General features: G+C 40.4%; 1 protein-coding gene and 1 long non-coding RNA gene across 2 annotated transcripts in view; both read left to right on the top strand.

Annotated features, from left to right (window-relative positions):
- GRID2 (glutamate ionotropic receptor delta type subunit 2) overlaps window positions 1-27,559 on the top strand; it is a 1,453,399-nt gene that overhangs the window by 536,465 nt on the left and 889,375 nt on the right. The window lies entirely within an intron of this gene.
- LOC109322189 lies at window positions 603-19,072 on the top strand. Its single transcript, XR_002104332.1, has 3 exons — window positions 603-613; window positions 13,415-13,430; window positions 18,989-19,072. It is a non-coding gene; the product is annotated as an uncharacterized LOC109322189 (long non-coding RNA).

The following is a 27,559-nucleotide window of genomic DNA, read 5'->3' as shown; positions in this document are numbered from 1 at the left end:
CTCATCACACTTGTATGTGGTTTCTGTGATTCACTGATCCATGCTAGGGAATGTCTAAGAGAAACTAGAAGATCTAAGTGACTTCACAAAATGGTAGGACTCCTGCGCTTAGATGATCTACTTCATAGCCAAGCCAACTCTGCCACATTCTTTAGCCATTCTGCTTGGACTATACCTTAAAATGATGCAATAGAGGGATATCTCATGAGTTCAGAAACAGTTGCCTCATTCTTAAACTCGTAAAAGAAAAAGATCTATCAGGGAGGTGTGACTTCCACAGCCTTGACTGCAAAGCTTGTTGATTTAAGATTTTAAAAAATGCGTCTAAGTTCAAATGGGTGTTTTTAAAAATAAAGGAAAAATTTGGGCCTGCACCACTTAGAGCTTTAAAGCCAAGAGTACCATTTTAAAGACAATCTGTCCCTTTATAGACAAACAGTCACATCCACAGGGATATAGTATATTAACCACTTCTCATTTGATTGATTCCACATTTAATAATATTATACTGCAAACAGAACTCTCCAGCCACATATTTACTGGTGGATTTATTCTAACATTTCAAAACTCCCTCTTGGGTATATAGGAAAACTGATTAGAGTTATTAAAAAAGGTGGAAAAAAAGCTTTGCTCTTTTGTTAGTGTAAATGTTGTTAAGCTTTGATATACACATTTTTCATGCCTAATAACTGCTTGATATCATTCATCAGTATAATTTGAATCATTGTTATCCTGAAGGGAATTGCCTGATTATAAATATTTATCTCCCAAGAAGATGAAAAGAATGACAACATGTAAAAGATTAGCAAGTCAAATTTTTCTAGAGTTCAGTACAAAGAAGGAAGGTGGAGAAGGTTTCCTTTGCCTGTTGCAGGGCACTAGTCATGTGTAAGAAGCTAAGAATCGTTCACTGCATTTTCCCTAGGGTGGAAACAAGAAGTTAAGGCTGTCTAGTGTGTGTTTGTTTTTTGGTCCACAGAGAGATAGTTCTAAAGATCTTCCCAGTAAACAAGCTGTCAATAATGATCAATCTGGATGCCAATTCAGCTGTGAAATGGCCTGCACCTTGACTACTATCAGCTACTGTGATAGAGATGAAGTTCCTATCACTGTTACTTCATAGGAAAGTTAGGCTCTTTCTTCATAACATTAGCACCTGCCCAGACACATTAGGGCAATTGTCTTGGGAGGTATTTTTCTTCACTCCCTTTATGCCTCCAACTTTCCCCTTCATCGGTCCCATGCTAGTTCATTTAAACAGATAACATGATTGGAACAGTGGCTTGTGGGTGTATTTGCTGTCTCCTAGAGGCAATTTAACCAAATCTTCGAATGAGTAATTTGACAAATATTCAACCCATAAAAGAGATCTGTAAAAACTAATTGGGTTTACATCAAATAGAAATGTTCAGGTATCTGAGCCTTGATATTACATTGGCATATTTGGTGGTCAGTTCAAGTTCATAAGTTTTTGGGTGCGTATGCAAAAAAAAAAGCAGTTCTATTAGACAAGTGTAAGTTAAACTAACCAGATGATGCCTATTGTGCTAGAAATCTAATCTGTAGACAAAGAACAGGAAAGGTTGCCAGGGAAACAGCAGCTCCTACCTTAATTGCTTGATAAAAAATGATCATAAAATGTGAAGTATTGGCAAAAAATGTATTAAGCCTCATTTACTGGTGGTAAATACTCAAATAGAAAACAGAAATGGGCCAACTTTCAGCATTTGGTTCTGATGTGGAAATTCAGCGAAGTTTTCAGTTACACATAGAGTCAGGCTTTTATGTTCCAGTGTTGAGCCATTTCTAGTCATAAAATAAGAAGAGGATTTGGAACTAGACAGAAGAGAGAACACAGAGATTTCTGGTAAATTGATGTGAATACTGCAGAAACAGTCTATTTTATTGACATCTCTTTCCTTCTTTATTTTCTTAGTTCATGTAGGACAATAGTGGAGATGACCATAATTTTAGGAAGCTACTGGGGGAGGATGTTGGATGATATACTTTATGATGGGGTGGTGTCCCAAATCTGTTTAGCAAAGCTAAGTCAACACTGCTACCAAGGATCAACCTTAGGGACATCCAGCCTTAAACCCACACAAACACTTGACCAGCTTCCTTGAAATCTCACCAATTTAAGAGCCTGAGGCAGATCTCCTCCCTGACTTTGTCATTCTGCTGAATGTTCAGAATTCACCTAGACACTGCAGATCACAAGCTCAGGAAGCTTAATAGTGGGACCTGAATACCAGCTACTCTGTAGCCTTAAATGTCTGGCAAACATCACCAAACAGGGCCCCAAAGAGTTCACAAAGAATCCCTCTGTCATTCCCTTCTCTCAGCCTGGTGCATATGATTAGTGTGGTTCCACCTTTCATGAGGTGAACCCGGTCAAGGTTGCCCTGTGCCTTACCTTCATATACATTTTTAGAGGATCCCAGGACTCATGACAAGGATAACCAGGTCCAGACAAAAGTGGGGGGCTAATTAGCACCTGGATCCTTTGTGGGGGTGTATTTGGGGTGCACACACCCACTGACCAGGGCCAAGCTGTGGGGTTAGCATGGCTTGAAGTCCTGTTGACTCTGATGGGGCCCAGCCCAGTAACTATATGGTAAATCATGAGCATTTGGCTTTGGACTACTATCATTCAAGGGTAATATACCTTTGGTCTAATATACCAAGGGTAATGGGCAGAGTGTCAAAAACATCCACAATTTCAACTTGTAAGATGTTGGTGTGCCAGGAGTGGATGACAGAGGAGCCACGAGGGGCCCAGTCCTTGGTGCTGCCGTGTAGCTCCAGCCGCTTCCCTGCCACCGACCCAGAGGCACATGTGCCAATCAAAATGTCTTCAAGTGCCACACTCTGGCACCTATGCTGGGGGTTGCCTACCCCTGGTTTATACTATATTTAAGTAGGTGCCAAAGGTGTGTATTATGGAGTTTATCTGTTAAAACTTGTAGCAGTTTCAAAAAAAGATAACATGTATAAATTCTGGATGAGCTAAGTGTATGGGTCCTATATGCACATTACTATAGCCATGTTTAATTTCAAGGTCATTGTTTACAAATTTGCTGTTTACTTTCGTGCGTATGGAGAGCAGGGTCTAATAGTAAGGGGAGGGGGAAGAGGTTGCTGAGGGAAGCAGAGGGCAAAGGGGATACCTGACTCCCCAGATTAATTTTCCTTGCTATAGCAGTGGGGAGAGGACAAATTCAAAGCAAACCTCCAATTATTATATTATATACTTGGAACATGTGACAAATTTATAATGTTTCCGTATACTGAATATAATTATTAAGGGGTTGTTTTTATAACCAGGGTCATCTTCTGTTCAAGTAAATATGGTTAAAGTTTAGAGAACTGTACTTAGATTAGCTAAACATCTGATCAGCAATTTCATACACATAGTATCTGTCTTTGCCAGGAGGGGACCATGTCAGAAAAGAATAAAAGAGGAAGTCATTGCAGTAATGTTTTGACATCCTGGAGGAGGTTCAGTAAACCCCTCAGTCTGCACTTCTATTACATTATCTTACTCCAGCATTGCATCCTTATTTCTGTGTCAGGTTATCCAATGCCCCTCTGATGTCAGTGTCAATTAAATTGTTAATTTCATTAAAGTAATGGAAGTTAAACCAGTATAAAACTGGTTCAAGTGAGAAGGCAGCAGGCTTAGTGTCTTGAGAGCCCATTGCACAGCTCTACAACAGCTAATCAGTGGAAACAGACTTTGAAGGATGCATCTCTGTGTTATGAAGATGTGCATAGTGCATTAGGCCAACAGTAGACTCTTTGGAGTCTCAGATATAACGCACTTTAGCTTTCTAAATGAACAGCTATGAATCCTTTCTATATTGGAGGAGAAGTTGCCAGTTCAATCTGCCATTCCATTTTTTGCCACCAATAAATGTTTTAAAATTGTTAATGCTATTGGGCCAAAAACAGCAACTCTCTTATATCAGGCAAAGTTGTTTTTGATGAATGAGAAATGTCAGATCAAGAAGAGCAGCTTTTGCTCCATAATACTTAGGGCCATTTTTAAAACTAGCTGCTTCTAAGAGGGAGAGATTTTTGGTTCTGGCTGCATGAAATCCATTAAAACAAACATCTATAACTCAAAATAACATATGAAATATAGGGCTTCTTCTCACATTCCTCATGAAATCTCCCTTTTGAATTAAAATCTGCTTTTTTCGGATGTGTGCTTTCACCTTACTTTGGAATATAGCTACTTCAAAATTTGCATCTCCTTAGCTAAAATGTATATACGTCAGGAAGCTTTCCACAGGGAATGACTTTAGCTTAGCATAATGCTGTGTTCAGTCTGCAATGTAGTATCACCAGCAGTGAGCACAGCAGCTGATAACACTTAACTGCATGAAATGAATTGCAGGGAAATGGCTTGGGTTAAGCCGCTGATACATAAACCATATTCTAGAGTATTGCCCGCCAACAATGCACCTCGACCGTAGGGATTTGCTTTTCGTACAGGCTTACTGCACACTTTTTTTAACTAGTGCTTGCAGGTATTTGACTCAAAACTTCAAAACCAATTACTGTTTTTGGACAGTAGTAAGTTAGGTTTTTTTGTTTTTTGTCATTCAGTCGCATAAAACTGTATTGATTCTTCTGCATGGATTGTCTCATTGTATGCTAAACTGAGTAAATTTAACTTTGGCTTCTATAATTCTACTGTTTGTAAATTAGACCTGAAGTTTGCTGTGGTGTACCCTTAGTTACTGATTACCATTCCAGGCAGGTTCTCTTAATCCAGAACTCAAATGAAAACTGACAGTTGTTCACCACTGCTTCTTGAGAAACTGTCATATGGTGAGCACCATTATCAGCATACATTTAAGTTTTGGATTCCTTTTTTAAAAATAAAGTGTTCCTAATATAATTTAAAAAAACCTGAAAATGTAATGATTTAGACATAACCAGCAAGTAAATAACTACAAAGCTTTCTTAGTACTCTAAAATGTCTCAAAGACACTGTTGGCAGTATTGCCTGCTGCTGGTGATGACAGATTGACAGACACACAACTAGCATTTTAAAACCTTTACCCATTATCTGTCAGTAATTACCCATCAAGTCTTGTGCCGTTAAGCCTCAAGCCTCAGCATATCTTTTTTTTTTAAAGAGAAAAAATTGGCAAAATATTTTCCTTAGCCTATGAGCTGTAATGTGAAACAAATGAATCATGTAAAACAGTGGTTTTCAACCATTTTTAATTTGTGGATCCCTAAAAAGTTTTGAATAGAGGTGCAGAGCCCTTTGGAAATTGTGAATGGAGGTGTAGTGGACTCTAGGTTTTCACATACCTTTGGTTGATCATAGTCCTCTATCATGGACCCCTTAGACACAGTCTGTAGACTCCTAGGGCTCCATGGACCACAAATTGAAAACCACTGATATAAAATATTCAGAGAGCTATGTGTGGGATTGAATTGGGTTTGAGGTAGTGGGGGGTTGTTTTCGTTTAAACAGATATTATGACAGATCTGTTGCTTTCCCTTCTGATTAATTTATGCTGCTCCAGCAGATGAAAACAGCAGAACAGTTGGTCTAATCAGGGCTTGGCATCTAAAGTGTATATAAATATTAGATTTCAACTAGTGGAATTGCAGTTCCACTAGTTGAAATACTTTGTATGCAAGCATTCACAGCTCTTCAACCACTGCAAAAATGGCCAATGTAGTGGAAATCTCCAGTGCACCACATGAGGTTGAAGTGCCAAGTAATTGGAGTGTGCTTGAACAAATGCTTGTGCACAGCTGTACCAACACATTTCAGAATAGTTCTATAACATAAACTTTAGAGTATAGCTTGGGTTGCCAGGTAGTTCTTACACTGTTAGCAAACCTATGTGTCATATATTGCACCAAGATGAGTAGAACTGAATCAGTTTACACTAGCAGAGAAATAGTGTCCATGTATTTGGAGGTGTAGGGGTGATTATTTTGTATTGGGGAGAAGTAGCTGGTGCCTTGGTTATCTATTTCTTTCATACTGAGGTATACTAAAACAACATATTCTGTATTTCTTTTTCATCTTTTGAGTATATTGCCAGCTGATTGGTTTGGGAATGTTTCACAATAAATTATGAGCACAATGTCCACTAAAAAGTCTGAACTTTCCCACCTAAATGAAACCCCAAGGTTCCTACTAATAGGTTAGCTAAAAATACAGGAAACCCTGAAGAACCACATTCAAATAATCTGCTTCCTAAAGTATACAATATGTTACAGAAAAATGGCCTTCTGTAAAGACATTTATTGCAGTATTTAGCATAGTAACATATTCTTTATCAGAGCAGGAAGGTATTGAAACTGAACGTAAGAACAGTTTTAGAAAGAAAGGATTGAGATTTGACTTGGTCAGTCCGTTTCAGTTCAGTTGCCAAGGTAACAGTTGCATACCACATTATGAAATTCAAAATAAATTACATATATCTAATGTACACATATATAGAAATAGATGTGGGTTGTATCTGAAAAGATGTTGAATGAAAGTTAAGATTACAGATTTAATTCCTCAGAAGGTAGGAAATGCCAGAACTAAGGTTGCTACTTTGTATGTATGTGGTATAATACAGGTTTTCTTACTTGACACATTTACTCATTTCCCACGGATCCTTGCCTCACTGAGGAAATGGGAAGCTAGTCAATATTTACTTTTCTTCATGGTCAGTTTCTGGCTTCATATATTTCTTACTTATTCACCCTATCAAATCATCATTGAAATTATTGCTCATTTGGTCATTGGTCAGTCATTAATCCTTATGGTAATTTCTGTATTGGAGTGCCATAGCATTGAAGTGCTATCTTCAATACACCCCTATGAAATTAGATGATAATTCAATATAATTCTCATTTTACAGGTAGGAAACAGAAACTCAGTAGCTGTAGAGAAACAAAACAAATCATACCACTCTAAAGGGAGAAGAGGAATTTAGGGTTTTTGAGCTTGCATACAATATCCATTGCAACTGTTTTAGCTATCTCCTCGGTATCCCTTAGTAATATTGTGAATCTAAACCATAATAATTTATTTCTGAATGAAGCAGTAATTTAGTTTTCACTTACCACTGGATAAAATCAATGGATTAACCCTCTTCCATGCTCATGAAACCGTAACTGTTGTTGTTTCATGGGCTAACTTGTTACCCCACCCACATAACAAAATGGAACCAGAAACAACAGTATAAATGTACCAAAAACTATTTATTAAACATACAGATTTTTTGAAACAGTATTTATGATGATTTGAACCCAAAATATTATTTAACTAGAACTATGAACAAAATGTAAACATTTGTTAGAGTTTCCAAACGTGAATTTGCTAAGTCTGCAGTTCATAGTGTTTTCAAACTAACAATTAATTCCAAAAACATTTTATAAGTGTTTTAACTAAATATTGCATTCCTCGCAAAGCAGGAGCAATGTATTGTGGTGCACACAAGCAAATCGCTTACAAACTTCGTATCGCTTCTGGGTTTTGCGGTCATCTATCCTTGGACAAAAATCATAATGTCTACTCATGCTTGCAGAAGGTTCTACTGGGGTGCATCGTGGCAATTTGTAATTTAGGGCAGTCATACCAGACTTGACAGACTTAGATTACGTGTATCCATCATTCTTGGTTTTGTCTGTTGATCAACTGTTCTCCAAGCTCCTGCAAAAAAACCCACTGTTGTCTTAAATGTGATCTTTGCTTCCAGTTTGCATTGTGGCCTAGCCAAATGATGACACTGGCAATGGCAGCCACATCCAGCATATTGAAAAATAATGTCATTGGCCACCTGTTGATTTTCTGTCTGCAGGTGGTCATATGGACTAAGTGGTCAAGGTTATCCACCCCACCCTTGTTATTATTGTAGTCATGGATGATGTCTGGCTTTCTTTGCTTTCCACCCACTGACAGGTCATGGTGCATACTTAACAGCAGCACCACAACTTTGGATTTCTTTGGAACATAGGAAACTAGGGTGAGTTCCCCATCAAAAGCAAAAATGGATGAAAAAGTTTCCCTTCTTTGATTTGCTTGCAATTTGTTTGGGATATTGGCCTTGTTTTTCTGAATCGTACCCACATAAGTCAAGTTCTCCTGTAGCAGTCTTTCTGCCAAGTCAGTACTTGTGGAGAAATTGTTGTCACCCACAATATTCCTTCCCATCTTGTACCAGGGATGAACTAATTTTTCAATGGCCTGGGTATCGCAATTACCTTGGCATGGAGCTTCTGGTTGCTTTCCCAGGTAGATGTCTCCAGACAGGGGGAATGATATTGCTGCATCAGAACACCACCAAATTTTCAAGCCATATTTGGCATGCTTGCTGGACATATACTATCTGAAGGGACACCGACCCCTAAATGCAATGAGCTACTCATCAACCATCTGCTCCAAAAATTGTGGCCAAATATTTCTGAAAGCAGCAACTTGTCCACAGCTCTCCTTTCCTTATGTGTCAGTTTGTTGTCAAATCTCAGATAGTTGGTGATTTGACAGAATCATTTTAAACTCATGGTGGAACGGAAGCAAGGACACCCAGTGCATCGCTCCCACAACTCCTCCAGTGCCTCATGACCACCATGGTAGAGACCACTGAGCAGTAGGAGGCCAATGTAGGCTTTCAGCTCTGTTTCATCCAGCTTTTTCCACTCCTTTCTATTTTCAGGATAGCTATCATTCCACTCTCTGAATCTTCTTTCTGCCTCTCTGTTTGTTTCTCTTATGATAACAGTCAGGATATCTTGTGAGAGAAACAGGTGGAAAGTTTCCACCACTGTGTCTTTATTACTTTCTCTTGTTGGCCCAGCACTTTCATGGACTATGTGTTTGGCTGTTCTCCAGTGATGTATTAGCTGTGGACTTTTTTTCTCTCACACTGCCATTCCTTCTTCTAAAGGTGTCATCATCTGCAATGTTTTCTTGGGGTGGTGGCAGTGGTTCTGATCCATGTCCTGCTGTAGCTCTCCTCAGTCGTTCAGGATGGCTCCAGGCTGGTCCTCTTTCCTTTCCCATTGGAAGTGTTGGTATCACTTCTGCTTGTGGCACCAATTCCTCCTCATGTGATCTGGATGAAGCTTCCGTAGATACATGGTCTTCTTGCTCTGAACAATCTCCCATGTCTGGAACAAAGTCAGTATCCTCACTGACTTGGGATAAAATTTCATCAATGGATGTGTTGTTGTCATCCCCTGTTACCTATGCAAGACAGGATTCACCATTGAATATGCACTGCCTTCTCATCCTGGACTGCAGAAAAAAAAGAAAAAAAAAGATTACTGCTGAATGCATACAAATAACAATCAAAGACAAGCCTGTCCATCTATGCTGTCACAGAAGCAATTCCACCCTGCCCTGTGGCAGCACAGGTCGGACCCTCTCCTCCTGGACGTAGAAGCCAGAGACAAGCATCCACCCTTTGCAGGTAAGCCATATGTGGGTGGATGCTGTTTGGAAACCACACACGCAGGGGCTTATTGAGAGCAGGTAAAAGGGGCATGGAGTGTGTCAAGCCCTTACCATTGAATGGGAACTCTATAGTGTACACTGTATGCAGTATAATGTTGTTTTATTTCTTCTCTGCTTTCCCTTTGCTCCTTGTCTGCACTTCCAACAAAGGCAGGGTAAACTAGCTTGTATGTTATGAAAGGGGCAGGTGAGTCAGAGTTTTACCATGAGAGAAGAGAGCAGAAGTAGATTTGGGTATCACAAAGGGTAGGGTGTTCTGATGACCTTGCAGCCTATAAACAAAGTGGTTAGCAAAAGGGATTACCACATCTTCTGCAAAAGCAGAGTGGAGGATGGCCATCCATTAGTTTCCATGGACACCTGAAATGGACATGAAGGAGGTATGAATGAATGCTGTCCTTTCAGATGCATCTACCCAAAGTGGCCAAACAGGTCTAGGCCTGTCATTTATACAGAAATTGCATTAACATGGGCATGGGATAAGTTGTTACTCCATATGGAAAAACACATTCATGCCTGGGGTAACATGTTACCCTGGACAGTTTTTCATCCACAGAGAGCTAAGCAGTTATGTAAGCTGGATGTTCTTTGGGGATATCGTGCACTGTGGTGCCGGTGACAATGTCCTAAAAAGAAAAAAAAATAGAATAAATTAACTTTAAGGTACCACACAGAATAGGTGTCTGGGGTAGGAAATTACCCCATGGGAAAGCATGAAGGTTAAATAAATACAATAGTTAGTGGCACTGTGGTAAGTTCTTCTTCTGGCCATTCTTTTTTAGCACTGTATTAGAATTTTGTTTGTCCTCATTCGTAGATTGAAGCCAAAATTATCAAGTGTCCATTAACTTTAGGTGCCTAGCTTGAGACACCTAATGTCTGAATTTTCAAAATACGGATCAGGGTTATTGCCCTGAATATGTTAAAAGAAAAACACCAATCAAGCTCAGCAGTTCTGTAAACTTGGCCTCACGTTCCAAGCATTTTATTTAAAAAATGAAGGAACGTATAGTTAGTTGTCATCTGTGACATATTTGTCTAGCATCACGTGGGAACTTTGTGGCAGAGACAGTATTATAGTCAGCAGCAAATGAGATTGTGATGCTAGGGACAGCAGCTTCACTCAGTACACCATCCCAGTGCATAGAACACTCTCCATCCAGGGCTTTGAAGGAGACAGTGAGCTTGACTTGACAATTCTAAGGTACACCCAAACAAGCATGCACATGCAGGGCCATACATTTGCCACAACACAGACAGCAGCAGCACATATTTGTGCTGCTGCTTTGTGCCCCAGGGCACACCCCTGTACGTGCCCTCCAGCGCATGCCAAATTGTGCTGGTGGGGAGGTGGGGAGATAAGGAAGGCTGGGGCCACCACCTGTGCTGACCCCAGCAGCCTTACCTAGGGTCCTGGGAGCCTTCTAGGCAGCAGTGGTACTGATTCAGCCACACAGAACCTGGCCGGCAGCTAGAGTGTGGCTCTGGATAACTAGGCTCCATTTGTGGCAGTGCATGCTGTTGCTGTCTGCACCATGCTGTACTGGTTGTTTGGTTTTTTGGTGACAGTTTTTTTTTTTTTACACTGGGATCTCCCAGTCTCAAATTTCGGCATGGTGCTGCTAATTTGCAGTGCAATGGATGAGTGCGTGTGCACCTCATGCAGTTTGCAGTGCCTCCAACAGCCTTCAGGTACCACAAACTGCATACATCTGGATGTGCCCCTAATGACCTTTTAACATAATTCTTTGTCTATAATAGCTCTGTATGTGTGTACGTTCACACACATATATGTATGCACATGTGTGCCTACATAGAAAAAATAGCATAATAATGGCAATTCTTTCCATACCTCTAAATCTAAAAAGTACAGGATTTATATATAACTACTTCTACAAATATAGAATTCTGTAAATGTTACATAAGTTTAAGGGTGAAGGTATAGGAATGACTTGTCATTATGATGGTGTTGAGGTTCTTCCTCTTGACTGGAGGGTGGGAATGAATAGTTCTTATTTTGGAACGAGCTGACAAAAACAAAAAAGAACCAGTACGCCTTGGGGTTTTAGTTCAAAATAAAATGCTGAAATAGTAATACCAAGAAGATTTTTTTTTCTAGTACTAAGCAGAATAGTGAATTCTTCTTCTAAAAACCTGGAAAGGTAACTGTAAGTAAATAAAGTCAATAACTTTGTTATTCATTGTGTAAGGCATATCTTATTTTCATTAATTTACACATCTACAAGGATACGATACATATGTTTGCTGTACTGCAGTTTTCAGTCAACGAGCATTAGGGTCTGGAGATGAGGGATGGGCAGTGTGTATTCTTTTGTTTTGTCATCTTCAGCTTTCAGGCCCCTGAGGATCTGGTAATAATAGATACTGTGTCAAGAATACACAGAAAAAGCATGCTGAATTTCAGGCACTCAAATTTCCTACTTAATCTAAATCAGCTGGCAATATCCATTTTATCAGGATTAAACAAATTACTACTCCCTCTAGATTTATCAGTCAATAGAATGCCTAAAACCATTAGATGGGTTAACACTTGCAGAGATTTAGTTGCTTGGAGAAATCAAGCAAAAACAAAGCAGCTCTTAGCAGTTTGTATATGAAACAGTATATCTCTTTGTGTGAACATGCACACACACAAAGCCAATAGTGTATAGTCATGCTCTGGCTTTCTTGAAAATGATGTATACATGCACTGTTTCTTGCTAGTTGGTTTTGAATTTGGAGTTGAATCTGGTATCATCTCTGAAGTTCTCTGACCTCTTTTTGTGTCATCTCATGTGACCACTGTTCAAGTGATATAGCTCCTTTAGCTCCTTAGTGTTCTTGAATCCTCAACTGGAGTAAAATCTTGGCCCCCCACAGATCAGTGGCAGAATTTCCATTGTCAGTGATGGTGTTAGGATTACATTCCTGGAAGTTCATTTTCCCTGACTCCCTGCTGATGCAAGTCCAGCAAACAGGTGCATTTATTTCTTTAAATGAAACAGCTTGCTGTTATCGGGACTACTTTATTACACCCAAAAACAGCACACTGGTGAAGGCACATGATTATACATCATCATTGGCACATCATTACACATTTTATCAGTATTTCAGGATCAATATAAATAGTTGTCCATATTTATGACTTGGTTGACTAGTAACCAAACTAGGTTTTGTTGTGATTCATTATTTTATCCTTCCATTGTAGTTAAGTGAAATATTACTTTTATGCATGTAAGCATAAAAACATTAAGCAACTTGTGGATCTCTGTTGAAGTAAGCATACCTGACTAATAAAATGATCCAATTTTATGCCCTCTATAGGACCCTTGGGCCATAAAAGGATATGATAAAAGAAGGCTATGTAATACCTGTGTGATGTATATGTATATATATTACTTTGCTGTGCTCATCCTTCTTAATGTATTGAGTCACAGAGGGTGCATCTATATGAGACGTTTACTGAGGAGCTGACTAATTAGCTTTGCAATAAACTCTCAATGTCTACATGTGCAGCCCTATTAGGCCTCAGGAAACTAATTAATTCTGCCACGTGTTGGACTTATAAATACAAGTACAACCCCGTGACACCATTCTTTAGTGCACAGCAATGGTGCCACAGCTGGCAGGGGCATTAAGGTGCTTCAGTATGGGGCTGCCTGCTGTCTAGCCCACAATGAAGCACACTTGTGCCCCATCTAGCCCTTCTGCAGCACGTTGAACTGGGTCAGAGCAGGCTTGGGCTTGCAGGCTGCCCCTTCCCCAGAACTGATGTCACCTGGGGCTGCTCTGACCCAACTCAGCGTGCTACAGTCCTGGGTGCACATAAAGACACAGCATTCAGGAGCAATAAAATTAGGTGCAATATGTGCAGAATTTCCTGCTTTGCATTAATTACCAATTGGCTGGGAAGAATTAAAATTACAGGGAGAAGATTCCATTAGTGCTGAAGGATTGGTTGCGTGTTGTTGAATAGGAGATTGGATATTGAAATCAAGTGGCTTAGACTTTTGTATGTCTTGGGAGTAATATCCATATCAAAGCATGTCATCAGTGTAAACTCATCAAGAGGAAAATAGTATTGATTCATTCCGCAGGCCCAGAGAGAATACACCTGAGAGTCTTGAAGGATCTGGCAGACATTGCATAATCCCTTAGCAAAGATATATGAAAACTCAGGGTTCTCAGGTGAGGTTCCAGAAGATGGGAATAGAACCAATGTGTTCCCTATATTCAAGAAAGGGAGGAGGGATGACCCAGGGAATTATAGACCGATCAGTCTGACGTCCATCCCTGGAAAAATCCTGGAGAAAATTGTCAAGTGATCCATCAACACCAGACTAACGGAAGACAAGCATCTCAATGCCAGTCAACATAGCCTTGTGACTGGCAAGTCTTGCCTGACCAACCTCATCTTCTTTTATGACCAGATAACACATGCCCTGGACAAGGGAGATGACATGGATGTCATATATCTGGATTTCAAGAAAGCCTTTGACCTAGTTCCCAATGATGTCCTCATGGTTAAACTGGGGAACTGTGGCCTTGATCATCTTATGGTCTGATGCCTACATAACTGGCTATGGGGTCAGACCTAAAGAGTACTAGTTGATGGGAGCAAATCAGTGTGGTACAGGGTGACCAGTGGAGTCCCTCAGGGCTTGGTACTTGGGCCAGTACTCTTTAATATCTTTATTAATGATCTGGATTTTGGAGTCAGATGTGAACTGACAAAGTTCATGGATGACACCAAATTGTGGGGGAGGGCGGTCACACCACAGGCTAGGCTAGGGATACAGGCCTACTTGGACATGCTCTCAAGGTGAGCTGACCAAAACCTGGTGGCCTTCAATGCAGAGAAATGTAAGGCGCTGCACCTTGGTAAGAAGAACCTTCAGCTTACAGGCTTGGCAGTGCTGTGTTTGCTAGCACCACAGCCAAAAGGGACTTGGCGGTTTTGATTGACCTCAAGATGAATATGAGCCACCAATACGATGCTGCGACTGGCAAAGCAAATCAAGCTCTGGCGTGCATCCACCAATACAGCTCAAGCAAAACCAGGGATGTCATCCTCCTGCTTCACTATTCCCTGGTGAGATCACAGCTGGAATACTACATACAGTTTTGGGCCCCCCACTTCAGGAGGGATGTGGAAAAGCTTGAAAAAGTGCAGAGGAGAGCTACTTGTATGATCCAAGGGCTGGAGGACCAGCCGTATGAGGAGAGGCTGAGGGACTTGGCACTCTTCAGTCTGGAAAAGAGAAGGCTCGGGGGGGACTTGGTAGTAGCCTACAATTATATAACAGGGGTACATCAGGACCTGGGAGAACAGCTGTTCACCAGAGCTCCCCAAGGGATAGCAAGGTCTAATGGCCATAAACTCTATGGTCTAATGGCCATAAAATCTGGTCATAAAAGGAAGGAAGATTTAGACTGGATATAAGAAAAAAGTTCTTTATGGTGTGAGTGTCCAGGGTCTGGAACAGACTCCCCCCAGATGTGGTGCAAGCATCTACTCTGGACTCTTTAAAAAAACATGTGAATTTTTTTTTTGCTGGGGTCACTTGATCCCAATTGACTTCCTAACTATGGCAGGGGGGCTGGACTCGATGATCTCATGAGGTCCTTTCCAGCCCTTAATGTCTATGAAATCTATTAAATTCTTATCTTCAATTAATACAATCTTTTGTTTTGTGGGTGAAGTTAAAGAGAGTAGAATTAGATATATATTAGGCCAGTCAGCTGACTCATGCCACATCCACTAGTAGGATTACAGTGTTAAATTGGGAAGAAAAACATTTACTAGTAGTTCAGATCATTTCTATTAATTTTATCTGGTAGTTATGAAATAGCCAACTAAACCACCACAGTCTTTCATGTTGTCAAAGTTTGAGTAATCAAATTAAGTTTACATTTATTTATTAGTATTATGTGCCAAATTTCTATCACTATTCAGAAGTCCACCATGTTTTAGGTTAATATACCACTATTTTTGCAGCCATACTATTCAGAGCATATGTGATAGGTCAAACACTACTTGAAAGGCAAATAGCAACCTGGAAAAGGCTATTTAAGAGCACTTATAATGCTATAGGTTTATAGTGCTTATTAAATTTATAAAGGCTCTTGGTACTGAGTAGTATTTAGAAATATCATGCATAGCTGGTTGGTACTATCATTAATGGAAAGCTTTCATTAAACTGTATCCCATTCCTATAATTGCTCCCCTAGGAAAATGTCTAAGCAAGAGTGTTTTGACCATTTCTACTATGTAGTTATAGTGTCATGAAGTGCTGAAAAGGCATGCAGTGGTTTTCATTAATCAGCATTGTCGTACAGTAATATGAAATATGTTCTAACTCTCACTTTAGGACTCTGTTGGATTTAGACCTGAAATTAGGAGTCTATTCTAAACTGCTAATTATTGTATATAACAAAATTGCACCAAAATATTCTCACCACCTGTTTCACTCTGGATGCCCCCATAACATATTTTCCATCTAAAATCTTAGAAAGATAAAGTCCTAAATCTGCTTTTCATTCTTTCCTGAACAAAAGTAAGGATGTGTTACATGTTTGGTTACTGATTTAGATAGAAGAAAACTGCAATATTGAAGGTGATTAAACAGGTGTTGGGATTTTGCCGAGTGAAATCTTTTCTTATTTTATTGGGAACAGAGATTTAGATGTGCATAGGCGTTCTTGTGTCATAAGTTTAGCAACCATCAATGGAGTTTTGCAACAGACAATTCTGTGTCACATAAATGTTAGTACAGGAACCATGCCAGCACATAATAGGTCCCCACTACAAAAAAGGAAGGGTGAAAGGGAAAAGGCCCTTTACAAGAGACAGAACACTTAGGGGATATAAGGGATGGTCCCCCAGCATCAAAGGGCAGACATGCTCCATAAGTAATGGGGAATAGAGTTTCTGGAGGAGAAGGCAGGACCCAGGGAACAGATATTGTGAGTAAGCTGTGAGTAGGCCATGGAAAAAGGCAGACTAGTGAAAGCTTTTTAAAATGAACACAGTTGACAGACTTTAATAGGAAAAAAGCAAAAAAAACCCCCCCAAAAAACAAAACCACCTCAGTGTCTTAAATTTAATGTTAAAAGGTTTTAAAAGTAAGTTTTCTGTCTTCTGGAAACAGCAGCTTTGTTGAGAGATCTTCCAGACTGGGCACTATATTTTGTGCCTATGGAGGACTAGAACAAAAGAAAGCTTGTTAAATTGATTTAGTTAAAAGTTTGGTCCACTGGTATGAATCTCTGAAGACAAACCACTAATTCAGTTTATCCATTGTAGGAAAAGCCACAGGTGAGTCTGCTTCTGTTCCATTCTTTTCTCCATCATTTAGAGAAGAATGTTTTGAGTTTCTCTTTTAGTTGCATTTAAGAAACATTAAGCACTGATATTTTAATTTGTTCATTGTTCATTTCGTTCTAACATCTTAGAAAGATACAAACCCAGATCCACATTTCAGTAACATTGTTAATGTTTTAATGGAAAGTTGATTCCAAACAGGATGGAAATCATCCAATAAACAAGAGTTCTACAATATAAAGAGAATTCCTCAAGTTGCAAGAAATAGAAAAAAGATTTCCTACTTAAATAAGCAAGGAAGAAAAATTAATTTTGGAAAAAAGGAAAGAGGGAGTAGAAGCAGCCTCACATTACATGCCAACCTGCCACTGACTTAGAAATAGACATTAACGTACAATGGAGACATTGTATTAAGTCTGTGTATTCTATTGCTAATGTGTGAAACCTCCCTGATTCACAGATAGTTGATGTATTAAATTTGACAAGACTTGCATAACTTGTCATGATAATAGAGTTATTGAAACTGAATTGCAGACAGAGCTGGAACAGGGAGTTGTTTTGGAAAGAATAATCTTATACAACATTTTTTACTTGATATACACCTTGCACACTTGTTAGAAATAAAGTTAGTGATTTTGTCTAGTACTTGACTCTGAACCTCTATCAATCCCCCGGAAATCCAGTGCATTGTTATATGCCACTGCTTGGCCCCTTATACAGAGTGTCCTCCTTATGTAGAGTGTCTAGGGTCTATAGAAAGGTTAGAGGAGGATTCATGAAACACTGACCTACTGTCCCAATGAAGACAGATCTGTCAAATTCAGATAGGCCTGTGCGAAGCTTCAGTCCCTGATTTGATTCAGTGGAGATTTGACCCAATTCGATGGCTGAATCTCTGAATCTGAATTGAATCAGAGGAGCCTTTAATCTCTCTGAATCGAATTGGAGCCCTCCAAATCTATTATTGGAAAGATTCAGACGTAGAGACAGCTTTAACTGTTTCTTCTACATTCCTCTAGGTAGCAGGGGCTCATGAGTGCTGTGATTTTGGGGCACATGGAGTGTCCTAAAGAAACATGGGGGGCTCCCAGCATGCTCGGTAGCAGACCCGGAAGTGGACCAGAAGCATTTCTAGTCCACTTCTGGGTCTGCTAGGGAGTGCAGTGCCCCCACTCCCCAGCTTGGTGACTGGTACCTTCTGGGTCAGGGGGGCACCTGAAGTCCCCCTGCTGCCAATCACTGAGCTGGGAGGGTACTTCCAGTCCACTTCTGGGTTTGCTGCCAAGCACGTGGAGGGCCTTCCCCCACACACTCCTGTGGGATGCTCTATGAGCCCCAGCATTGCAGCAATCACAAGCCGTGCCTGCTACCTCAAGGTATGTAACAAAACTTTCAAAGCTGTGTCTATGTCCCAATCGCTGATTCAGATTCAGCCAAATTGAATCAAGGACAATGGTCTGAATCAACGAATTAAATCACTGTCCCTGATTTGGGCCAAATCTGAATTGAATAGGGCCTGCGTCACATACCCCTAGATCCAAAGAACTCCGGCAAAGAACACAGTTTGTGAGGTTATCTTAGAAGAATCAACATTTTTAACCCTTTAAAGTAGTAGTGAGTATTTGAGACACCTGTTTTGTAGCATCTGTCTAATAAAAAATAAAAGCCTTCCTGATCATGGGCAGATTTAAGATTTTGGAAAGAGGGATGCACATCACCACATATAACACAACACAATCATTTTTCCAATTAATGAAAAACTACATGCTTTTCTAATATGGTAGGGGGCTATATTATTCAGTTTAAGATCAAAGCAAAAGCAAAGATTGGTATGTGTACAAATTTACTAGAATATATATTAAATTTAAGAAAATACAACCACCTTGGCTAAAAAGTCAGAAGATCATGTGTCATTAGTCCTGTAGTCACTGTAGTTAAAGCTATGCCTTTTATTCAGATTCATTAAACAAACCAAGCTTCCTAGATGATCTTGAAGTGCCTCCAGTACCTCACTGCCAATCATTTCTACACCTGAGTTAAGGTTTTTAGCTAGAACTAGAAATAGTTTATATATCTGTGAAAATAAGATAGACATTACCAGAAAGCATTGACAGCCAAATTGCAGAAGAAATAATAGTTTAGATAGTAGAACATCAAAACCATTAAAAAGGATAAAGAGTTGTGTGGAGTAGAGAGAGATTAGCAAGAATCAGGGAGAAGATAATGAGCTATGAAGTCTTTGACTCCCTCAGCACTGTCTGAATAGAAATGTCACCACCCTCCCAGGCAGTTGATTTTAAAGTTTGGGTGGAGCAAGAATCAAAGAGGAGCACAACTACACCATTGTGCCACCTGCTCCTGGATCTGCCTCTTCTAATGATACTGCCAAAGTGGATAAAGAATGTTTTGAGGCAAACTTGCCTCTGAAATCCAGGGCTGCCCCAGCCAATCCAAGTCATATGGTCACCCTAATCAATTTAATGCATAGAATATATAGTACTTTCCATCCAGAAATTTAGAAGCATCAAAATAGTGTTTATTCCAGATACAAGAAAACTATTATTCTCATTTTAAGCATAGGAGTACTGAGGTGCAATGTGCTTGCAGTGATATACTCAAGGTCACAGAGCCAGAATTAGAAGTAAGGTCCCTTGATCCCCAGGCTTCAGTAAGTCCATGCTTGCCTCAGGATGCCGTTAAAAAAAAAAAAGTCTGTTTGAACATATAAGTGTTCCATTAAGGCAAGAACTAGCAAGCTTGTAGAAACTGTGGTCCAGAACAACAGTATCTGTGCTACTGATTTCTCTCTCTATTCACCTCCTGCCCTCCAGCTGCAGTGTGGGTACAGCTGGAAGCTGCCAGGCTCCAGTGCAGGTGGGAGAGTAGGCACAAGCAAAACCTTCCAACTTCATGAGCTGGATCGAGTGGTCTGTGGGCTGGATCTGGCATGTGGGCTATATGTTGTTGTGGCGGTTTGGGACTTTAGACGCACTGTGTCATGAAATCTCCCTTTGCAGATGCTTGCATACTCCCATAGCTGCAGCTAGCTCCCCATACATCTAAGAGAGCCAGTGGTGATGAACTGCCTGTCCTCTACAACCAGCTACAGTAGAGCCCCCACCAACCCTCCTAGAGGCAGAGGAGTGGCTTTAGGGCCAGGTCAGTTGTACAGAATTCTATGCTGCACCAAAGTTCAACCCCAGAGACAAAGTTCTTGAAATGACTGCTTTATTGAGATATGCAGGTGTGGACTGCATTCAGACATATTAGCAAAGTGTTTATTCCATGCCAGCCAACTCTGGGGCCACTCAATGGAGAATTCTGTGTCTGACATTCTTGTGGGAGCTGAGGTCTCTGAGCTACTACCACTGACTCTTTGCAATCTTTGTCTATAAATAGACATTGTCTTTGGAGCATGATCAGCTATGCCAGGATGTGCCCTGGTATAGCTGATCCACTTCATTGGCATCTACAGATGTTGCTAGGGCCTGTGTCCAGTAGGGTCGGGCTTCTGCTGCTCCTGGGTTCCCCTCCTTGCAGATGCGCACCCTGACCTGGGGTGTGATAGCAAATTATGCTGGCCATGAGAATCCCTGCAGAGGTTTTCTGCCAGCACATATCTACAAATGGGGAAATAAAAATCCCATAAGCATCTCTTACAAAATGAGCTACTAGCTCATATTGCAGTAGTTTTCTGTTACTCCTGTGACAGGTTGTGTTTGACATTTGAGTGAAAGAGGCTACAAAGGATACATTTTGAAAATTTTTTTTTTTCCCCATTAGCATTTCATAATAAATTCTGGTGAAATCATCTGTTGATTTTGCTTAACAGCAAAATAAACCAAAACAACACAAAACGAATTTTGTATTTGACTAATTTGGATTTGTAAGTCACAGGCTCTGCATTTCATTTTGTTTTCTTTAGAGATCAATAACCATGATAAATAAATGAAATGTTAGGTAATAAGTACACTTCTCTCACATGAGACCTAAAACAAACTTTTTTATTTTATTAAAATGTTACAAGACTGTTTTAAATTTTAGAATCTGGCATATTAACAGCATTGAATTAATACCTGGTTACAGTAATTGGATATTGGTGACAATGCTGTTAGCAGATAGATCCTATTAACTTGTTTACAGAGCTGTCTTGCATGGCTAATCCAATTTGGAGCTTAGCATTAATTGCAGCCATGCTGAGATGAATGGATATTGGGTGCAGCACCTTTCTAAAGGAAGAAAGATTTGTGTGAGGCTGGTGCTGTTGTTATACTTAAGTCATGCAGTCCAGTGAAAGCCAACAGAGCCAGAGGGTGAATTCCAGGTGTCACTTCTAGCACGTCTTGAAAGCATCCAGTCTGGTGGTGTAAATACAAAGTGTATTGGGTTTTAATAACCTGTAGAACTCTTAATGCCTTGTCTTGCTTAACAATACTCAGTCAAGAGTGATAAGAAAGAAGGATTGTTGTATCTCTTCATAGTGGAAGGGTGAAGGAAAGAATCCAGAAGTCCAAAGAGAAATGATTTGTGGATTCACTATTTCTGGGCAGGAAAATCTTAAATATTACTGTTCTAGAGATAATAGACCATCTTTTGTTAATCATGGCTTTTTCTGTGAGGGGAAGGGAAAATAGTAGATTGTGATCTGGGTGTATGAAAGTATAATACAAGTTTCATACAAAAATCAATTATTATTCTGTGTTTGCGTGTGATGTATATCAGGGCTGTCCAAGTTGTCACCTGTGTGTTCTCAACCTGGCTGCTGCTCCTCTCACCTCTGCTGCTGTTGCTGCTGCTGCTGTGGACTCTGGGTTCCCCTTCCATCCTCCAGTTTCTACTTCCTATTTCCTCCTCTGGAAACAGAGTGGCAGAGGCTATGCAGCATGTGTGCTAAGAGAGCCTGTGCAGTGAGGAAACCCAAGGAGATCCACAAAGTCCACACAGTATGTGGTCCATCTACTATGCAGCCCCTGACCCCACACAGTTTGGACAGCCTTGACGTATATTATAATAAGTCTATGTATTTGCTTAGGATAAGGATATAAATATGTGCTCACTCACAAAAGTTAGGGTTAGGATGCAAAAATAGGGAAGCATGTACTGCTACTTTCCTTGTAAAATATTTGTTCACTGGGTTTGTCAGCTGAAATTTTTAGCTAGTATTAAATTTATTCCAAACTTTTGGCTAAACTAATGGAAGAAACGAGAGTTCTTTAGCATAATACAAACACTGTTTCCACACAGTGCATGGTTGACTTTGTGGTGGAGTTAGCCTGACCACATAGTCCCTCAGGATGAGATCAGGTAAATTACTTAAAAGCCCATATACACTTTTCTCATTATTTCTCCTTCTCAGTGGGTGCATCTGTATTTGCAGTTCATGCAACATGATACATTTTGGAGCAGTTTGCTCCAAAGTACACTACTCCTGGGTGCAGTACATGTGTGCTTGGGACAGCAGCATTTTGAGCCAAGCAGAACAGCCATAGGCTGGCAGCAGGCTCAGGGGTTCAGCCCCAGTCTCCAGGTGGTGGCATCAGGCAGTGGTGGAGTTAGCTGGGGCACAAGAGTACCAAAACTGCACAGCTCTGTGGCTGTCCCCCCTTAAGCCTGCTGCGATCCCAGGGCTGCTGTGTCCCAGCTAAAAGTGCTGTTGTTCCAGTCGTTATTTACACATGCATTGCAGTGCAGTAAATTACAGGAAACCCTTGCTATTTGCGGTTCAGCATTCGCAGTTTCAGATATTCGCAAATGCCAAACCTGCATCTTAAATACACTTTCAGGAGCTTTGTACTTGCTGCTGCCAGGCTTCAACCATTGCCTGTGCAGCTGTGCCCCCCCCCCCCCCAGCTGGTGGAGTTAATGAATTTACTGCACCCTAATACTGGTGCACGTGGAGACAGTGATGCTTTACAGAGGAGCTAATTAGACAACTCCACAATAACATTTATATCTCAGGAAACATTCTGAAGAATGGCCTTAAATTCATCTCCAATTATATTCATCATAAATAAAGCACATAGCTGATAATGTTACCTTGGCTTTCATCAGTTATGTTGTGTATATCATCCACACCTTTGTGATGTGCATATAAGTGAATATGCCTCTGTGAATATTTTTTTGTTTGGTGAAACATGTTGATTTAATTTAGACCTAAGCTTTTTTCCCCCTAAAACTCTTATTTTAGCTTGATTTCATTTCATTTTGAGCACTTGTAAGACAATCAAAGGATTTCTGGGCACTTCTAAGACAAGCATAGGGAAAGATTCACAAAACAGGTGGAGTATATAATACCTCCCTTTTACCTAGTAGCTCAGATAGTAGAGATTTTACTTGAGGAGAGGCAGATCCAAGTTCACGTTCTCCATCTGCTTAAGGGAATTTAAATCTACATCTCATACCTTGCAGGAGGTTGCCCTAACTGCCAGTCTCTTAAGGATTCTTATATGTGTATGGTAGAGAATGATTTCTAAGGCTAGCCGTTAGCTGCTCCTCCTGCTCCAGTGAATATTTATTTTTGTATACTAAATGGAAAAGTATCAGCAAGAGAAAGTGAGTTCACTCCACCCAACAATACCCTATTAACCATTGGTTAGGCACAGTAGTAGAAGGCAAGAGGAACCTGAACCCAGGTCTTTGGTATTTGGAGTGAGTGCCTTTACTTCTGAGCTAAGTGTTAAAAATATTGCTGCTCAAACTTTTCTGGGAATAAATTCCATTTCTTTTTCTCAGGACATTGCTGACTTTTTAGCACATATACTATTCACTGGGTAAAAAATGTTGCCCAGCTCTGTAACTGAAGTACAGTAGCAAATGAAGTCTGTTTCATCTATGTTTACAAAATGCATTGGGTGAATGGATTTCAGAAAGATACGGAATGTAGAAAGGTACTATGTATTTATTTCTTATTGATGAGATATATGATCTACTAGTCATAAAAACAAATTTTGAAGGGGTTTGTTTTCCTTTGGTAGGGGAATTTACTGACCCTTAAAAAATATGTAATTCAGTGAAGACAGATTATTGAAACAGTTGATGCTTTCATCTGTATGCATCTTAATGAACCTTTGTGTCTTTCATGGACCTTAGCAAACCTGCACTCCTCCTTGACATTTTTTCTTCTATGCCCCTATTGTCCCCTTCTTTTCCTTTCCATCTCCCTTCCTTTTCACGTGTAATATGCCTCAGTGTTTAAGTCCTGTCCGAACTTGGAACTCTGGGGCAATGCACATAAGAACTTCCAGACAAGGGGTTTAGATGAACACACAGACAGAATCATGGCCCCATTTAACTCAATGACAAATCTCTCCAACTTCAGTAAAGCCAGGATTTCATCCTTAAATACCAGGTTCTGTGAAGTTGGCCCATCAGTGGCTCATAATAGAAAAAATTGACAATTGTAAAAGTTTCAGTTATTCTAGACAAGAACTATCAGTTAGGAAACAATGAATGGAAAGCTGTGCTTTATATTCACAGAGTGCTTGCCAAGGTCAAAATACAGTTTCAGCTTCTAGTCTGTTGCTCATATAGTACAGAAATATGCAGTGAAATGTAACCTATTTTACATTGTAAAAAAAAGCAAAAGAAAGGAAGAAAGTGTGTCATCATGTTCTCTGTATAGAATGCTAATGTGCAGGGACTAGGTTATTGGGATTAAAACACGTTACTTTTTTGGGGTTTTTTATAATTAGACCTGCAAGTTTTAATGATTTTATATCAATGTAGAATGAAAATGAGTTTGCTTAGTAGAAAGTCAGGTTTTATTCAAAGTGGCTTTGAGGGCAAGCATTTTTGCTGGAACTGTAAGTACCTGGAATAGTTCACCTAGTGAGCAAACATACTCTTTTAAAAACTTGTTAAAGCTCTGAAAGCATGAGATTCGGGGGCTGTTTAACTACCTCATCCTAGGAATCCTCAAACTAAAAAAAAAAGATCAACACTAAGAGGTCTGTTCCCTTCTCCCATTAATATAAATGGGAGCTGTATCTACACATGGGGATAGGAAGAGACCCTCACTGTATAGTAATCTGTTTTTTTGTTCCTGGCTTACAAAGACTTTTTTGTCTTCCTGACCAATTTCTTCCTCAATGGGGGAGAGGAACAGAATGTTGGGAAAGAGATGTTTTAATCCAATAAATAATATTTTACTGTATTTTTACATATGAAAGCCTTTCATTAATTTGCTAAATGTTGCTAAATCAAGCATCCACCATCTCTAAACAAAACATTTCAGATAACTAATTATAAAACTGAACTGCACTGTAAAAATAAAGCACAAATCATTCCAAGCTTTTTTTTATATTTTGAAAATGATTGATTTTTAAATCTTCCCTTCTGAGAGGGAGAAAGATTTAATAACACTTCAGTGAGTTAAACACTGCCTTAATACAGTTTCCTTAATGTATATTTTCTCAAATTTCCCTCATCCTGAAAATGAAAACTAGCATTTCCAAGCACTTTACAAGTAAGTATTAATCCTTACCAGCATCCATGTAATAGGTAGCACTAACCCTCTCTGTCTCTTACTCCTTGAAGTACAACTACACATGCAATCAATGCACACTGCATACTGCTCTGGAATGTATTCGTGTGCAGCATATGGAGCCTAGTTAGAGCAGCCTGTCCTGTCCTGTGGAGGCTGGCTGGGGCACAAGGTGCTTCAGTGTGGAGGCTGCCTGCTGGCTAGTCCCATACTGAATCACCTTCATGCCTCAGCCAGCCCCTCCACAGCATATGGAGCCCTGTTAGAGTAGCCAACCCATGGCTACTCTGATGGGCCACAGTCAACCCAGGGCCATTCCAAATGCTGCACAGCAGCTGGCTGGGGCACAGGGTGCTTCAGTGCAGGGGCTGCCTCCCAGCTAGCCCTGTGCTGAAGCACCCTGTGCCCTAGCCAACCTGGGCAGCATCTACACATACACTGCTGCACACAAAGAAACTTTGCAACAACGTAGTACTTGCATTTTACAAATACTACCCTGCTATGGCGTTTATTAGTTTCATGTGTAGATGCTGAGACATTTACTGCACAGTTAATTAGTCAACTGTGCAGTAAATGTCTTGTGTAGACGTGCCTCTTATGTATGAAATGTGGATAAGACATGTCCAGAACCAATGGCAGTGGATACGAACTAGTACCTGGCTCTGCAAGGATGGAGGGGGTAATGGGCATGGGCTGTAAAGGTGGAAGGGGGGACACTGTGAAGTCCCCAACTCACCCCCTCTTGTAGATATGCACCAGGCAAAACCCCTGCAGAGAGATTACCTTGCTGCATGTATTACTGCTGCACTCTGATGTAAGGTGCATCTCTGCAAGTGTGGAATCCCAAGCCTGCCATATGTCCTGTATTGGGGTGAAGCCCCAAATTTCCATGCTTACCCAGATGCACCCTGGAGACCCTGAGGATGCATCTAGGTAAGCAGGGAAAGCAAGGCAAGTGCTTCCAAGACTTGAGGGGCCTGATCCTACTTGGGAATTCCCTGGTGTGCAGAACCAGGCTCCTCAAACCCATGAAGCCCCTGCCAGAGCAGCTAGATAGCATTATAAAGCAACTTAATGCATCACTACCTGTGTCCTGACAACAGATTTGAGCATTTGTGGTGTCGCAGAAGGTAGGGATATCCATTTGCTTGCACTTTGTGGTGCCGTAAAAAAAAAATTATGGTGGCAAAAAGGTGATGTCTGCTCCCACCTTTAGTCCTCCACTCTAATAATGACTATGCCATCTTTTCTTTAATGCAGCCTAAAATAGAATAAACATTCTTTTCCCCTCTTTTCAGGTTTTAGTTAAGTGTCCTTACTTGCCTGACTAATCTGTTCAAGTGCTCTTTTTTGGAGGGCTGACATACTTGAGAAAAGTCCTCAAAGTCTGAATGACTGATTTTACAGTGCTTATAAAAACTTTTGTTTGTTCAGCTTACTTTTAATTGTCAGTACTCCTCAATCCCATGCTCTCCTGTTTTCCTATCTTGATGCCTAGACACAAAGAACAGGAACATGGTGTTCAGTACAGGATTTCAAAACCAGGGTGGTTATTTCATGTCAGTAGCATGGGAAAGAACTGCGGAATTCTATGTCTGCAAGAACTATGTGAATCACAGGGATCAGGACAGTATGCTACCATTTTTTGTTGTTGTTACTTCCTTGAAAGGGAAATAGCAATAAATCTCTTCAATCTTGTCTTCAGGAATCTAAGAAGGCATATCTGCTGGAGTTGGGAACTATATGAACTCACAATAGATAGGCTTTCATGATGCTTTTTGGTTTAGATTTAAGAGTATGAGATTTGTATCTGTATGTTAGGGCTATGAGAAGCTTTGGTCCCTGATTCAATTTGGTGGAGCTTTAGCCTGATTTGGTGGCTGAATCTCCTGATCTGAATAAAATCAGGGGATCCTTTAATCTCTCTGAATAGAAGCAGAACCCTCTGAATAGATTTGGAGAGATTCAGAAAGATTCTGTGATTCGGACATAGACACAGCTTTAAATGTTTTTTCTACATACCTCTAGGTAGCAGGTGGCTCATGAGTCCTGTGATGCTGGGGTGCATGGAATGTCCCACAGAAGCGTGGGGGGTCTCCGGTGCACTTAGTAGCAGTTCTTGGAAGTGAACCGAAGTGCTTCCGGTCCACTTCTGGGTCCACCAGGGAGCGCGCCGAGGCCTTCCCCCCACACTTACCTCAGCTCAGTGACTGGGCACCCAGGGTCCCCCCATGGACAATTGCTGAGCCAGGTGTGTGCATGGAGG

Source organism: Crocodylus porosus, unplaced genomic scaffold (genome assembly GCF_001723895.1).
Source record: "Crocodylus porosus isolate Cpor-Errol unplaced genomic scaffold, CroPor_comp1, whole genome shotgun sequence".
Taxonomy (NCBI): domain Eukaryota; kingdom Metazoa; phylum Chordata; order Crocodylia; family Crocodylidae; genus Crocodylus; species Crocodylus porosus.
The sequence above is the reverse complement of the archived record's forward strand: the minus strand, read 5'-3'. Positions and strand labels throughout refer to the sequence as shown.